This window comes from Oncorhynchus gorbuscha, linkage group LG16, assembly GCF_021184085.1.
Source record: "Oncorhynchus gorbuscha isolate QuinsamMale2020 ecotype Even-year linkage group LG16, OgorEven_v1.0, whole genome shotgun sequence".
NCBI lineage: Eukaryota > Metazoa > Chordata > Actinopteri > Salmoniformes > Salmonidae > Oncorhynchus > Oncorhynchus gorbuscha.
In genome coordinates, this window is record NC_060188.1 from 71,456,810 (window position 1) to 71,473,131 (window position 16,322).

Below are 16,322 nucleotides of genomic sequence, written 5' to 3' on the forward strand. Positions count from 1 at the left end.
GGATATGTCAAACTTTTCTAACAAATCAAAAACTGAAAAATTGGGCGTGCAAAATTATTCAGCCCCTTTACTTTCAGTGCAGCAAACTCTCTCCAGAAGTTCAGTGAGGACCTCTGAATGATCCAATGTTGACCTAAATGACTAATGATGATAAATACAATCCACCTGTGTGTAATCAAGTCTCCGTATAAATGCACCTGCACTGTGATAGTCTCAGAGGTCCGTTAAAAGCGCAGAGAGCATCATGAAGAACAAGGAGTACACCAGGCAGGTCCGAGATACTGTTGTGAAGAAGTTTAAAGACGGATTTGGATACAAAAATATTTCCCAAGCTTTAAAAATCCCAAGGAGCACTGTGCAAGCGATAATATTGAAATGGAAGGAGTATCAGACCACTGCAAATCTACCAAGACCTGGCCGTCCCTCTAAACTTTCAGCTCATACAAGGAGAAGACTGATCAGAGATGCAGCCAAGAGGCCCATGATCACTCTGGATGAACTGCAGAGATCTACAGCTGAGGTGGGAGACTCTGTCCATAGGACAACAATCAGTCGACAACTGGTGACGAGTGGAAGACCGCTTTCAACACGCCTACTGGTCACTATGAATACTTGGTGATGCCCTTCGGCCTGACCAACGCCCCAGCGGTGTTCCAAGCGCTCATAAACAATGTGCTTAGGGATATGCTTAACATATTTGTGTTCGTTTACTTGGATGACATCCTCATCTTTTCGAGCTCTCTTCAAGAACACACTAAGCATGTCAGAGAAGTACTCAAACGCCTCCTAGACAGCCATCTGTACGTTAAGCCGGAAAAATGTGAATTCCATTCATCCCGAGTACAATTCCTGGGATTTGTAGTGGAACCCGGTCGAGTCCAAATGGACCCCAGGAAGGTAGGGGCGGTAGCAGATTGGCTCCCACCCAAATCCGTTAAGGAAGTTCAGCGTTTCCTGGGCTTCACTAACTTTTACCGCAAATTCATAAAGAACTTCAGCTTGGTGGCAGCCCCTCTCTCAGCTTTAACCAAGGGTGGCAATGCAAGGTTTTTGTGGGGAAGAGAAGCTGAAACGGCCTTCCAAGGACTCAAGCAGCGCGTCCTCTCTGCTCCCATCCTGATACTACCGACTACGGATGAACCGTTTGTGGTGGAGGTAGATGCCTCAGAGGTTGGTGTTGGAGCTGTCCTGTCTCAGAGGGGTGAAGACAAGAAGCTTCATCCGTGCGCTTTCTTCTCACACCGGCTTAACCCGGCTGAGAGGAACTACGATGTGGGGGATCGTGAACTCCTAGCGGTTAAGATGGCATTGAAGGAATGGAGACACTGGCTCGAGGGGGCTTCTCACCCGTTTCAAGTGCTTACGGACCACAAAAATCTGGAGTATATCCAGCAGGCGAAGCGGTTGAACTCTAGACAAGCTAGATGGTCTCTTTTCTTCAATCGATTCCAGTTTATCCTCACCTATCGGCCCGGGTCGAAGAATCTCAAACCGGATGCCCTGTCCCGAGTCTACGCTCCTGCCATTCGAGGTGACACGGACATGCCTGTCCTTCCTGCTGCTAAGATCGTGGCTCCGATCTCGTGGCAAGTTGAGGATACCGTGAGACGAGCTCAAGCTATTGAACCGGACCCGAAAGGAGGTCCTGCCAATCGGTTGTTTGTCCCCAAGGCAGTGAGGACTCAGGTCCTTCTGTGGGGGCACTCCTCTCACCTCACCTGTCAACCGGGCGTAGGTCGCACCTTGGAGTTCATCCAGCGTAAGTTCTGGTGGCCTACCATAAGAGAAGACGTTGCCACTTTCGTCAATGCCTGCCCCGTGTGCTGCCAGGGCAAATCTTCTCACCTCCGCCCGCAAGGACTCCTTCACCCTTTACCTGTTCCCCACAGACCCTGGTCCCATATCTCGTTGGACTTCATTACTGGCCTTCCTCCATCCCATGGCAATACTACTATCCTAGTCATTATCGACAGGTTTTCTAAGGCGGCCAGGTTCGTCCCTCTGACTAAGTAGCCTTCTGCCAAGGAAACGGCTGAGTTGGTAATTAATCATGTGTTCCGAGTCTTCGGCATTCCTCAAGATATGGTTTCTGACAGATGGCCCCAGTTTGCCTCTAGGTTTTGGAAGGCCTTCTGCCAACTCATGGGGGCTTCTGCCAGTCTATCTTCAGGGTACCATCCGGAGTCCAACGGCCAAACTGAGAGGATGAATCAAGAGCTGGAAACCACCCTCCGATGTATGACTCGTAACAACCCGTCCACATGGTCGTCCTTCATTGTTTGGGCCGAATACGCGCACAACACCTTGCGCTCCTCCTCCTCTGGTATGTCCCCACACGAGTGTCAGTTTGGCTATGCCCCTCCATTGTTCCCGGACCAGGAGGCAGAAGTCAGAGTGCCTTCAGCCTTGAAGTTCGTCAGACGCTGTCGGCTTATGTGGAGGAAGACCCGTCTTAATCTTATGCGTTCCTCACAGAGGTACCAACAACAAGCCAACAGACGTCGCCGTCCCGGGCCTACCCTGCGCCCCGGCCAGAGAGTCCGGCTCTCCACAAGAGACTTACCACTATGGGTGGAGTCTCGCAAGCTGTCCCAAAAATACATCGGTCCCTTTAAGGTTGCCAGGAGAGTTAACCCAGTTTCTTATCGCCTACACTTACCCAGATCCCTTAAGATTAATCCCACGTTTCACATTTCCTTATTAAAACCTGTTGTTTTTTCTCCCCTTGTACCGGCAGACAGACCTCCGCCTCGTGTCATTGGAGGCCAGCCGGCTTATACCGTCCATCGGATACTGGATTCCCGCCGGGTGCAGCGGTCCTGGCAGTATCTGGTGGACTGGGAAGGCTACGGTCCCGAGGAGCGCTCCTGGGTTCCTGCCAAAGACATACTGGACCCTGACCTCATTCGTCAGTTCAGGGCCCTCCACCCTGAGAGAGCTGGTAGGAACGTCAGGAGCCGTTCCTAGGGGGGGGATTCTGTCAGGATTTGGCCAGGGTTGTTCCGGTTTTTGGTCACTAGATGCCCCCATTGTGCCTTTTGACCTTTTGTTTTCCCTTGATCCCCATTATTATTTGCACCTGTGCCTCGTTTCCCCTGATTGTATTTAAACCCTTTGTTTTCTTCTGTTCTTTGCTCTGTGTTTGTATGTTAGCACCCAGCCCTAGTACTCTGAGAACTCTTGTTGTTCCCGGTGGACTCTCTTGTGGAATTCTGTTTTTTGTTCTTGTTTGTTTTTTGAGTATCTTTTGAGGCTTTTTGTGCCTTACCTTCCACCTTGTGGATTTACCTTTTTGTCTTGGAGGATTACCTTTGTTCTGGTAGGATTCCTTTTGAGGTTGTGGAGTTAAATGTTTTCCTGAAGAACTTCACTTTTTACTTCATTAAATACACCGTCTTAAGTACTGCTGTGTCTGCCTCATCTTCTGGGTTCTGCTGACTATTCGTGGCTCAGTTGGTTAAGTAACTGTTTCTCACTCCGGAGACCTGGGTTCGTAACCGGGTCCTGACACGTGTTATTTCATAGTTTTGATGTCTTCACTGATTATTCTACAAAGTAGAAAATAGTAAAATAAAGAAAAACCCTTGAATGTGTGTCCAAACTTTTGACTGGTACTGTATATTCGGCTTGATTTACTCTCATATTTGAACATGCTAATTCGAATCAAAGTAGACATCATGCAAAACTACAATTCCCTGCAAGCTCCTACACCTCATCTCTAGCTGACAACTTTTCTAACCGATACTGTGTCAAATTTAAAACTTGTACAAGACATTTCACAGAACTGTCCATTTAAATACATTTGGCCAATTTTTTCATTACTACATTTAGCTATAATTCAGAGATTCTTACCTCTGCCTTGATTCGGCAATCTCGTCCAGATAATCATGGCATTTGTAGTTTTTTATGATAGCCACATTAGTAGCTAATTAGCGTTTAATTTATAGGATAAGTCACCTTATCCTAGAGAGTTTTACACGGTTATCAAAGCATCAACCAGGGTAAGCCTACACGACACCCTTATTTTAAGTGTTTCTAAAATCACCCGAGGGAAAAATGAATTGTGGAATTAGCGATAGGAACCATTTCCGTTTTGGTATTATGACTCATACTGTGGTACTCTATAGTATAAGTATCTATCGATGGAAGGGAAAGTTACATGAAGAGATAGATAAAAATGGGCAGATGAGTGAGGAAAATGAGATGTCAGCCAGTAGAGGGCAGACAGTGTATCTCTTGAGTTAAAAGTCTAACTCTTAGTGGGTTGTCTCAGTAAAATAAGCTTAGCTACCTCACTTCACCATTACTTCACCTCACCTACTCTGGCAACCAAAACCCTGACCACATGGGACCAGCCTCATCACAGACCAGATGAACAATAGTAAAACTATCAACATAGGCTTCCAATCCTGGCTCCTTGAACACTTTATCAGGATCATTGTGAGCCAAAAATCATCAAATCGTCAGTATAAAGGCAAATGGAAACTTAAATAATGTGATGTCTTCAAAATAATGTCTCACATGATTGTACTGTGTGTTGAAGTAATTAAACGATGACCGCAAACTTTTTGCCATTATAGATTGTTTTTGTGAATAATATCCATTATCTGAACTAAGCCAGCACTTTTTCTGCGAGTCTGATATACATTCAGGATCGGTGTGAGTGGAGAAGAGTCACCATCATCATCATCAATCGTACCACGCAATCATAGGCCTACATTTTCTCATAAGGATGAACAGCTTTCGTTGCAAATATTTTCTCCTGACGCCCAGAACAACTGCGCAGCACGGGTAAATTTAGTTTCCCTTCTTTAATAAATATATCTGAGGCGTGACGTCACTGCAACTGGCTCATGCTTCTTCATGAGTCATGAGTTACATAACAATGTCTCTTTTAGTGATTAACCTACATAAATTAGATGTTGTAAGGAGTGCTCTCCTGATAGTGTGGTCACGATCAACCTTTCAGAACGAAGTAACTTTTATATCGGACCAAAACTATAATTCCACGACTGGTCTGGCTCGCATGGATAGCCTACTGTCTTTCCAAGTAGACTACAGGCTATTCAACACATCCAAAACGTGCAGCCTTATTCTTAATACTGTATGAAAATAAATAAAAAATAACTTGGTATAGCCTGTCAAATTAGGTAATCTAATAGAAAACCGTGAAATCACCTGGAAGTTTCCATTTCCGACAACTGCACGACTATAAAACCATAGACTATCATGCACCGGCATATCAATGGAACATCAACTTTCGATCAACCTTAGCCAGATGTCACTCACTCCACTCAATGTAGGTTACGCGTGAACTTGCTGTAAGCGAGTAAAAGTAATGCATTAACTTACTTAATGTAAAGCAGCAACGAGGGGACGATTCCGATATGAAAATCCCATCCGAGAAATACAACAAGGCTTTTAGACTCCTATTCCCACCATGAAATAGTGTTAAGTAACTGGCACCGTTTCTGTAGGCAATGAGATACTTCGAAGTGTTTTCACTGCTGATGTTCATTTTCCAAACCACACACCTCACAATTTACATCATCAGCCGTCGTCGCACCTTAAAAGGAGCTACAGGGAGTGACCTAACCAAGCGCGTCGTGTCCAGATTCGCTACAGTAGGGGAGTGAGGAGGAGCGTCCGGCACGAGCGCATATCCTCAGTTCATTGCCATTGAAGCGTAGCCCGCCAACGTCATCGCCTAAAATTATGGACAACATTCACTACTCAGCCAATTCGTTCACAGTAATGATCGAGTCCATCTGGCATCTAGTGCTTCAGGACAACCTCATCCCATTTTTATCACATTGCTATTTTTCCGATTTATGCATGCATCATAGTGCTGTAGCTTTAGTTCTATTGTCGCATTAAAACAACTGGAAACTCGAAAATCTCCGACTTCTAACTTCAGTGCGTTCAGGACAACTGGAAACTCAGATTGGAAAAATCGTTTTTATCCAACTCGGAATTACAATTTTGGGCCTCTTTTTAGAGCTCCGACTTTGCGACTTGAAGATCACTGACGTTATGATTTGATCTCGAATTTTTCTGAGTTCCCAGTTGTCTTGAAAGCACCATAAATTGACGTGTGCCCAGCAGCCAACGAAGTTACACAACAAACATTATTTTGCAAGTACAGGGCTTCTGCTACTTGTAAACTTCCATCACAGTAAATTATTGAAATTGCAGAATGGACTGATATTACTACCTTAACACTCATTTGCTTTTTATGTCTAACCTTATTGCCTATTTCAAATAATCGCCTACCATTGGCCTATTGACATGTGGTGCACATATCGGACTAAACTACATAGGCATATGCTACAGCTCAAAGTAGCCCACTATAATTTGAATAAAATGGTGGGTTAAACTGGGTCATACAGGGTATTTACAGTCTCTGTACAGGACAGATAAAGGACACGGTATTGCTATCTGGTGACAAACATGATCATTGGCAAATTATGATTTTCCCTCAAAAAATCAAACCCAACTCATAATAGAAAATAAGTATGACTTTTGTATCTACAATGATTTAGAATGAGACATTCACATTATCTACAGTATATCACTGAAACATTCAAATGTCATTCAAAATGTTTTAAATGAATGATTTCCACATTTACATGGATTAACAGGTGGAAAATACATTTACAGATAACATAATTTGTGACATAGTCTATCATACTTACAAATTCAATTCAACATTTGCATCAACATGATCACTTAGCCTATGTGTGAGATATTTTCACATTTGCATAAGCAATGATGTGGCATGGCTAATCTTATTCACCAGCAGATTATCAAACGTTGTGGCAAGTAAGGTTTTGGTGTGGAATGTTTAAAGCTAGAATCCTTAGTTGCTACATCCATATTTGGACTTTAATGACATATACCCATTGATTCTTGAAGAATACAACCTATCAATGCCTGATGAGCTTAGTTCAATTGTTGCCAAATTCTCTTTGGTGAATCACCCTTGGTTACATTGCATGATAACCTTACAGGATATGAGTTCAATGTGTGTCCATGGCGACAGGTTGACTTCATTCTATTTCAGAAGAGGAGAGAGAGCAAGCGATATCTCTTAGCCATTACCTAACCCTTGGACTCTTCCCTGTGCTGTATTCAGGGGAAGTAGGGGTGCTGAGGGTGCTGATAAATCCAAATCAAATAAAAAGTAAGGGTGCTGAGGGTGCTGATAAAAATATATATGCAAAAATATATATACAAAAAATATCCTACCAAATTAGTACACTAGGCGTTTATTACTCCTGTATGATTAATTACATTGTCTGAAAGTATGAAAAATACACTGACAACATCACAAATACATTATCTGTACAGCTAAAAACAACAATCCAATGTAAAAACAAGTTGACATTGAGGTTAAAGAAAGTGTGCTTTCTCAATTTACCAAATTTTTAAAACTCTTCATTTAGACAAAATCAAGACATCAATATTCATGTAATGTTTTTTGTATAAAAATATTAATTTACAGCTTAATTTGAGCCAATTCAGAACAAATCCTGCGATGAACTGAATGACATGTTTTCTATTGTTTGATAGCCCAACATAAAACATGACTATTATAACATAAAAAGCCATCACTACAGTTAATGCCTACACAGACATGTATTAGGGGTTGTCCTAGTATCCATGGTAGCAGTTGCATAAATGATAAACTTCCTTATTAACAATTCACATCTCACACACCAGTGGAGTCATCATGGTATATCTTATTTCATCATTAGTTGACCAGGATCCATGAAGCAATGACAAGTAAATTACATTAACTGTGTTATACAACTCCCATCTACCTTACAGACCTGGCAACCTGAGGTTATGCCATCATGGTGAGTCAGAGAAGAGTGAAGAAATAAAGTGAGAAACACACATTTACACACAAATGACAATCAATTAACGCAAGCGTCCAGCCAGTCACATACGTTGTACTGCTGTAATTTAGTAGTTCAGCATTTCTCCAAAGCCAAACTAGAGATCTTCACATACAGACACATACAGCCTACAGTACGTGATCAATTCTCTTTCCTTAAACATATATTAACGCAACGGTATTTTAATGTACTGTACATTTGATTGGATTTTTATTTATATCACTAACATTTAGGAGACATTTAGGAGACTTTTTCAAACAAGTTATGTTGACAATGGCTCTCTCTATTCGATTCAGTTTGTCAACTAGACCTAACAGAACTGTTTGGGATTGAGACAAACATGAATTCAAGTTTGAAAACAGGCTGAAAGAGAGCTGCCTTTATATGAGGAATATGCTGGTGTAATTGTCTGTTTCAGTCTTTCATTCAATCCATTGAGACAGTTATACAAACCTCCAATCCAGTGGTGACCCATCATTCAGGGCATGTGGGGCAGAGCCCCACTTGTTTTGAGCCCCACATTTGTAGCTATGTTTTTGCATGTTATTTTGGCATTAATACGTGTCACATATCAGTTTGCAAACAATGTAAAAAAATATATATATATATATTTCCTTGAGTTAATAATGCTGCATACAAACATGATCTCTTGTTATGCTTTATTGAGTAAGGCATCTCCAAAATGCAGGTGTTTCAGCCGAGCTCAGTGCTTTCTGTGGTGGTGGGGCAGCCAACATAAAATACGGAGCATAGGAGTTGGTAATGTTCTCTAGTTGTGCTGTGATTGACTCGCTGTGTAGAGCTCGAAAATTCAAGCCCCTTGGGTGCTGCCATAGAGTTACATTAGAAGTGCCCATCCAAGAAGGCGCAAGGTCATTGGCCATAGATACAATGACATCAAATCACATTTTGTATTTACAGAAGCTTTGATTGGACGAATCAATCAATCAAATGTATTTATAAAGCCCTTTTTACATCAGCCAATGTCACAAAGTGCTGTACAGAAACCCAGCCTAAAACCCCAAACAGCAGGCAATGCAGATGTAGAGGCAGATATAGAAGCATGGTGGCTAGGAACAACTCATTGACTGATCATGTCAACATCATACTTTCAAAGTCTTAACTAGCTGTCATCATGAATCAAGTCGACAATCTACTGGAAAATCATATAAATCATATCATATCATATAAAGAGAAATAATGAAGAGAAATTATAAATAAAACGTATTGGTGCTCATCGGCCATTGGACATTACAAACATTACACAACACGTTGGAAATCACAAATTCAACAATGAGTAGTTTGGAAGGAATCAGTGGCTGACTGCAAGCATTGCAAAGCAATCACTAGCCTGCTATTCAGTGGAGTGGCTGTTGAAGAGTCTCTTTTTGCCAAGCTTAAAATAATTAACATTCAACATTGGCCAATGCAGTCAATGAAGCGTTATTTGTTCCGTGCTCAAAACAACTGTTAACTCAGGAACTGAGAAATCTGACTTCAGTGAGTTCAAGACAACTGGAAACTCGGGATAAAACGAGCTCCGACTGGGAAAATACGTTTTGAGCGCTCATCCATCTCGGAATTGTAAGTCATGAACTCGGGCCTCTTTCTAGAGCTACGACCTGAAGATCACTAACGTCATCATGATTCGACCTAGTTTTTTTCCAAGTTCCCAGATGTCTTGAAAGCACCATAAATCAACAGAATGCTGGACTTTGATGATAAAGTTTGATTACAAAATTTGCACACGAAGGATCGTCACTCCACCTTCCTGTTCAAGTGAGCACAGCACAACAAGGTGAGCCCAAAAATGTATGGTATGCTGCTGCATAAATTATGTAATATGCCAGGGAGATATGTATATTGTAGCTAAGAAAGTAATACTAAGTGTATGTTGTGTAGTAAGCTGTTAGTAGCCCACCCTAATAATTTGATCTATTTCCCCCTCTTAATTTTGCCAACTGTTCTGACTTGTTCTGACGAACGAATTGACTGTTCTGACTTGCCTACTGTTCTGACAGTGCACATGTGGCCTATAGCCTGATTTAGAGAAATGTTATCAAATATTGTAAGAACTTTCATTGTCTGCTTACATGCCCCCTTTATTTATCCTCCGGTTCTGACTTGGTGTACAGGGAAAAACTGTAAGAACGTCCCATGTTCTGAATTCTGTCGCTGTATACCACTGCTCCACCTGGCTATCAGCAGAGCCTTGTTTGGCAGAAAAACAGTTCATTCAGCCTCATTTACTGCCTTTTAAAAATATAGCTTATATGGCTGACTTGCTTAAACAAATGTGGTTTCTACTGACTATTGAGATGTACAAACTACGGTATATTTGGATGACAAGCACATAATTAGGATTAAGACAATAAGCTAGCTAGGACGGAGGTAGTCAATAAAACTATTTGTTCAGCATGTCATGGCTGTTGAAAGGAGAGGACCAAAGGTGCGGCGTGGTGAGCATACATTTTCCTTTTATTAATCAAAATGACGCCGAACAAAAACAAATAACACTACAAAAACAAACCGTGAAGCTCAAAGGCCATGTGCCCTAAACAAAGTCAACTTCCCACAAAGAAAGGAGGGAAAAAGCTACCTAAGTATGGTTCCCAATCAGAGACAACGATAGACAGATGTTCCTGATTGAGAACCATATCCGGCCAAAACATAGAAACACCAAATGATAGAAAACGAAACATAGAATGCCCACCCCAACTCACACCCTGACCAAATCAAATAGAGACATTAAAGGCTCTCTACGGTCAGGGCGTGACACAGCACTTTTGAAATGCACACAAAAAAATGTGGGTTTCAACAACGGTTCTTCTAAGATCCTCAAAGTTCTTCAAAGAACCTTAGGGTTCTTGGCACTGAAAATGGTCCCCAAAAGGTTCTTCAAGACCCCATAGGAGGTAGGGTTTATCGAGGAACCTCCTTAGTTGGTGGGGGTTCTTGCAGGAACCTAACTGCCCAACTGAAACACTTGGATTTGAATTTAAAAGGACAACAGGTGCAGACACTTAACTGAAACGTGTAAAGGTCTCCTCAATTTAAGGTAAGGTTTATCCCTTGTATGATCTAAATGTATATTATTTTATGATGATACCATCTTTTCATATTTGTGCAAATCTTTCTAAAACATAGAATAGGCACAATTCAAATGATATGAATCAACAAAGAGGTAAGAATATCTAGGCTATAAGAATATGTTGAAGGCTAGCTGTATTGGTTGAAGATGACAGAACTGCTCCCTTTTGTGTCTGTGTCTGCAGGTATACAGACAAGGAAGCATACGTATGTCAGTTGGTATTGGTATGTTATGCAAATTATATTTACCATCCTCCGCCCTTACCTCTTCAATGAATATCCCATAGGCCTCTACATTATCGACAAGGTATGTGATCAAGACAAAGGAGATTATTGTAGACTACAGGAAAAGGAGGACTGAGCATACCCCCCATTCTCATCGACGGGGCTGTAGTGGAGCAGGTTGAGAGCTGATGTGGATGCAAAGTTCCTTTGCATCCGCATCACCAATAAACTAACATGGTCCAAGCACACCAAGACAGTCGTGAAGAGGGCACGACAAAACCTATTCCCCCTCAGGAGACTGAAAAGATTTGTCATGGGTCCTCAGATCCTCAAAAGGTTCTACAGCTGCACCATTAAGAGCATCCTGATGGATTGCATCACTGCCTGGTATGGCAACTGCTCAGGCTCTGATTGCAAGGCACTACAGAGGGTAGTGCGTACGGCCCAGTACATCACCGGGGCCAAGCTTCCTGCCATCGATGACCTCTACACCAGGCGGTGTCAGAGGAAGGCCCTAAAAATTGTCAAAGACTCCAGCCACCCTAGTCATAGAGTGTTCTCTCTGCTACTGCACGGCAAGCGGTACCGGAGCGCCAAGTCTAGGTCCAAGAGGCTTTTAAACAACTTCTACCCCCAAGCCATAAGACTCCTGAACATCAAATAAAATGGCTACCCAGACTATTTGCATTTCCACCCCTTCCACCTTTCCAGAAACAAGTCTCTCACCGCTTGCTATAGACCACCCTCTGCCCCCAGTTGTGCCCTGGACATTGTAGGTGAATTGATTGCCCCCCATCTATCTTCAGAGCTCGTGCTGCTAGGTGACCTAAACTGCGACATGCTTAACACGCCGGCCATCCTACAACCTAAGCTAGATGCCTTCAATCTCACACAAATTATCAATGAACCTACCAGGTACAACCCCAAATCCGTAAACACGGGCATCCTCATAGATATCATCCTAACCAACTTTCCCTCCAAATACACCTCTGCTATCTTCAACCAAGATCTCAGCGATCACTGCCTCATTGCCTGCATCTGTAATGGGTCTGCTGCCAAACGACCACCCCTCATCACTGTCAAACGCTCCCTAAAACACTTCAGCGAGCAGGCCTTTGTAATCGACCTGGCCAGGGTAACCTGGAAGGATATTGACCTCATCCCGTCAGTAGACGATGCCTGGTTATTCTTTAAAAGTGCCTTCCTCACCATCTTAAATAAGCATGCCCCATTCAAAAAATGTAGAACCAGGAACAGATATTGTCCAGATATAGCACAAAACCATCCTGGGGCGTACCGCATTAACATCAAATAGCCCCCTTGATATACAACATTTCAGGGAAGTTAGGAACAAATATGCAGGCAGTTAGGAAAGCTAAGGTTAACTTTTTCAAACAGAAATGTGCATCCTGTAACACAAACTCAAAAAGGTTCTGGGGCTCTGTAAAGTCTATGGAGAATAAGAGCAGCTCCTCCCAGCTTCCCACTGCACCGAGGCAAGGAAACACAGTCACCACCGATAAATCCACTATAATTGAGAATTTCAATAAGCATTTTTCTAAGGCTGGCCATGCTTTCCACCTGGCTATCCCTACCCCGGTCAACAGCCCTGCACCCCCCACAGCAACTTGTCCAAGCCTCCCCATTGCTCCTTCACCCAAATCCAGATAGCTGATGTTCTGAAAGAGCTGCAAAATCGGGACCCCTACAAATCAGCCAGACTAGACAATCTGGACCCTCTCTTTCTAAAGTTATCTGCCGAAATTGTTGCAACACCTATTACTAACCTGTTCAACCTCTCTTTTGTATCGTCTGAGATTCCCAAAGATTGGAAAGCTGCCGCGATCATCCCCCTCTTCAAAGGGGGAGAAACTCTAGACCCAAACTGCTACAGACATATATCTATCCTACCATGCCTTTCTAAGGTCCTCAAAGGCCAAGTTAACAAACAGATTACCGACCATTTTGAATTCCACTGTACCTTCTCCGCTATAAAATCTGGTTTCAGAGCTGGTCATGGGTGCACCTCAGTCACGCTCAAGGTCCTAAACGATATCATAACCAGCATCGATAAGAGACAGTACTGTGCAGCAGTATTCATCAACCTGGCCAAGGCTTTCGACTCTGTCAATCACCTCATTCTTGTCGGCAGACTCAACAGCCTTGGTTTCTCAAATGACTGCCTCGCCTGGTTCACCAACTACTTCTCTGATAGAGTTCAATTGAAGGGCCTGTTGTCCGGACCTCTGGCAGTCTCTATGGGGGTGCCACAGGGTTAAATTCTTGGGCGGACTCTCTTCTCTGTATACATCAATGATGTCGCTCTTGTTGCTGGTGATTCTCTGATCCACCTCTACTCAGACGACACCATTCTGTATATTTCTGGCCCTTCTTTGGACACTGTGTTAACTAACCTCCAGACGAGCTTCAATGCCATACAACTCTCCTTCCGTGGCCTCCAACTGCTCTTAAATGCAAGTAAAACTAAATGCATGCTCTTTAACCGATCGCTGGCCGCACCAGCCTGCCCGTCCAGCATCACTACTCTGGACGGTTCTGACTTGTGGACAACTACTATATGTGGACAACTACAAATACCTAGGTGTCTGGTAAGACTACAAACTCTCCTTCTCGACTCACATTAAGCTTCTCCAATCCAAAATCAAATCTAGAATCAGCTTCCTATTTCGCAACAAAGCCTCCTTCACTCATGCTGCCTAACATACCCTCGTAAAACTGACCATCCTACCCATCCTCGACTTTGGATGTCACTTAAAAAATAGCCTCCAACACGCTAGTCAACAAATTGGATGCAGTCTATCACAGTGCCATACTACCCACCACTGTGACCTGTACGCTCTCGTTGGCTGGTCATCACTTCATACTCATCACCAAACCCACTGGCTCCAGGTCATCTACAAGTCTTTGCTAGGTAAAGCCCCGCCTTATCTCAGCTCACTGGTCACCATAGCAGCACCCACCTGTAGCACGCACTCCAGCAGGTATATTTCACTGGTCACCCCCAAAGCCAATTCCTCCTTTGGCCGCCTTTCCTTCCAGTTCTCTGCTGCAAGTGACTGGAACAAACTGCAAAAATTCCTGAAGCTGGAGACTCATATCTCCCTCACTAACTTTAAGCACAAGCTGTCAGAGCAGCTCACAGATAACTGCACCCATCTGTAAGTAGCCCATTCAACTACCTCATCCCCATACTGTATTTATTCATTTATCCTGCTCCTTTGCACCCCAGTATCTCTACTTGCACATTCATCTTCTGCACATCTATCACTCCAGTGTTTAATTGCTATATTGTAATTACTTCGCCACCATGGCCTATTTATTGCCTTACCTCCCTTATCATACCTTATTTTCACACAATTTTTTTAGAGTTTTTTTTACTGTATTATTGACTGTATGTTTGTTTATTCCATGTGTATCTCTGTGTTGTTGTGTGTCGAACTGCTTTGCAATATCTTGGCCAGGTTGCAGTTGTAAATGAGAACTTGTTCAAAACTAGCCTACCTGGTTAAATAAAGGTGAAATAAAAAATATATATGCTGCTGCTACTCTGTTATTATCTATGCATAGTCACTTTAATAACTCTACCTACATGTACATATTACCTCAATTACCTCGACTAACCATTGCTCCCGCACATTGACTCTATACCCCCTGTATATAGCCTCGCTATTGTTATTTTACTGTTGCTCTTTAACTATGTTACTTTTATTTCTAACATTTTTATTTTCTTAAAACTGCATTGTTAGTTAAGGGCTTGTATAAGTAAGCATTTCACCTGTTGTATTCAGCGCATGTGACAAATAATCATGCAAACAGGTTTTTTCCATCACATTCACCACAAATACCAAAGGTATGAATTCTGTTGTGTGCATGTTTTGTTAATCATCTGTATAATTACATTTTTGGGGATAAACAGACTTCACCCTCCCTACATCTCTGATGAATATGACAGGAAACTTGTTCAATCACCATGCACGGCAAAATCATTCTGGCTGTTGATACGGAGAACATCAACACATTAACATCAACACGCCAGAGGATATACAGTGCCTTGCGAAAGTATTCGGCCCCCTTGAACTTTGCGACCTTTTGCCACATTTCAGGCTTCAAACATAAAGATATAAAACTGTATTTTTTTGTGAAGAATCAACAAGTGGGACACAATCATTAAGTTGACCGACATTTATTGGATATTTCAAACTTTTTTAACAAATCAAAAACTGAAAAATTGGGCGTGCAAAATTATTCAGCCCCCTTAAGTTAATACTTTGCTGCGATTACAGCTGTAAGTCGCTTGGGGTATGTCTCTATCAGTTTTGCACATCGAGAGACTGAATTTTTTTCCCATTCCTCCTTGCAAAACAGCTCGAGCTCAGTGAGGTTGGATGGAGAGCATTTGTGAACAGCAGTTTTCAGTTCTTTCCACAGATTCTTGATTGGATTCAGGTCTGGACTTTGACTTGGCCATTCTAACACCTGGATATGTTTATTTTTGAACCATTCCATTGTAGATTTTGCTTTACGTTTTGATTCATTGTCTTGTTGGAAGACAAATTTCCGTCTCAGTCTCAGGTCTTTTGCAGACTCCATCAGGTTCTTCCAGAATGGTCCTGTATTTGGCTCCATCCATCTTCCCATCAATTTTAACCATCTTCCCTGTCCCTGCTGAAGAAAAGCAGGCCCAAACCATGATGCTGCCACCACCATGTTTGACAGTGGGGATAGGGTGTTCAGTGATGAGCTGTGTTGCTTTTACGCCAAACATAACGTTTTGCATCGTTGCCAAAAAGTTCAATTTTGGTTTCATCTGACCAGAGCACCTTCTTCCACATGTTTGGTGTGTCTCCCAGGTGGCTTGTGGCAAACTTTAAACGACACTTTTTATGGATATCTTTAAGAAATGGCTTTCTTCTTGCCACTCTTCCATAAAGGCCAGATTTGTGCAAAATACGACTGATTGTTGTCCTATGGACAGAGTCTCCCACCTCAGCTGTAGATCTCTGCAGTTCATCCAGAGTCATGGGCCTCTTGGCTGCATCTCTGATCAGTCTTCTCCTTGTATGAGCTGAAAGTTTAGAGGGACGG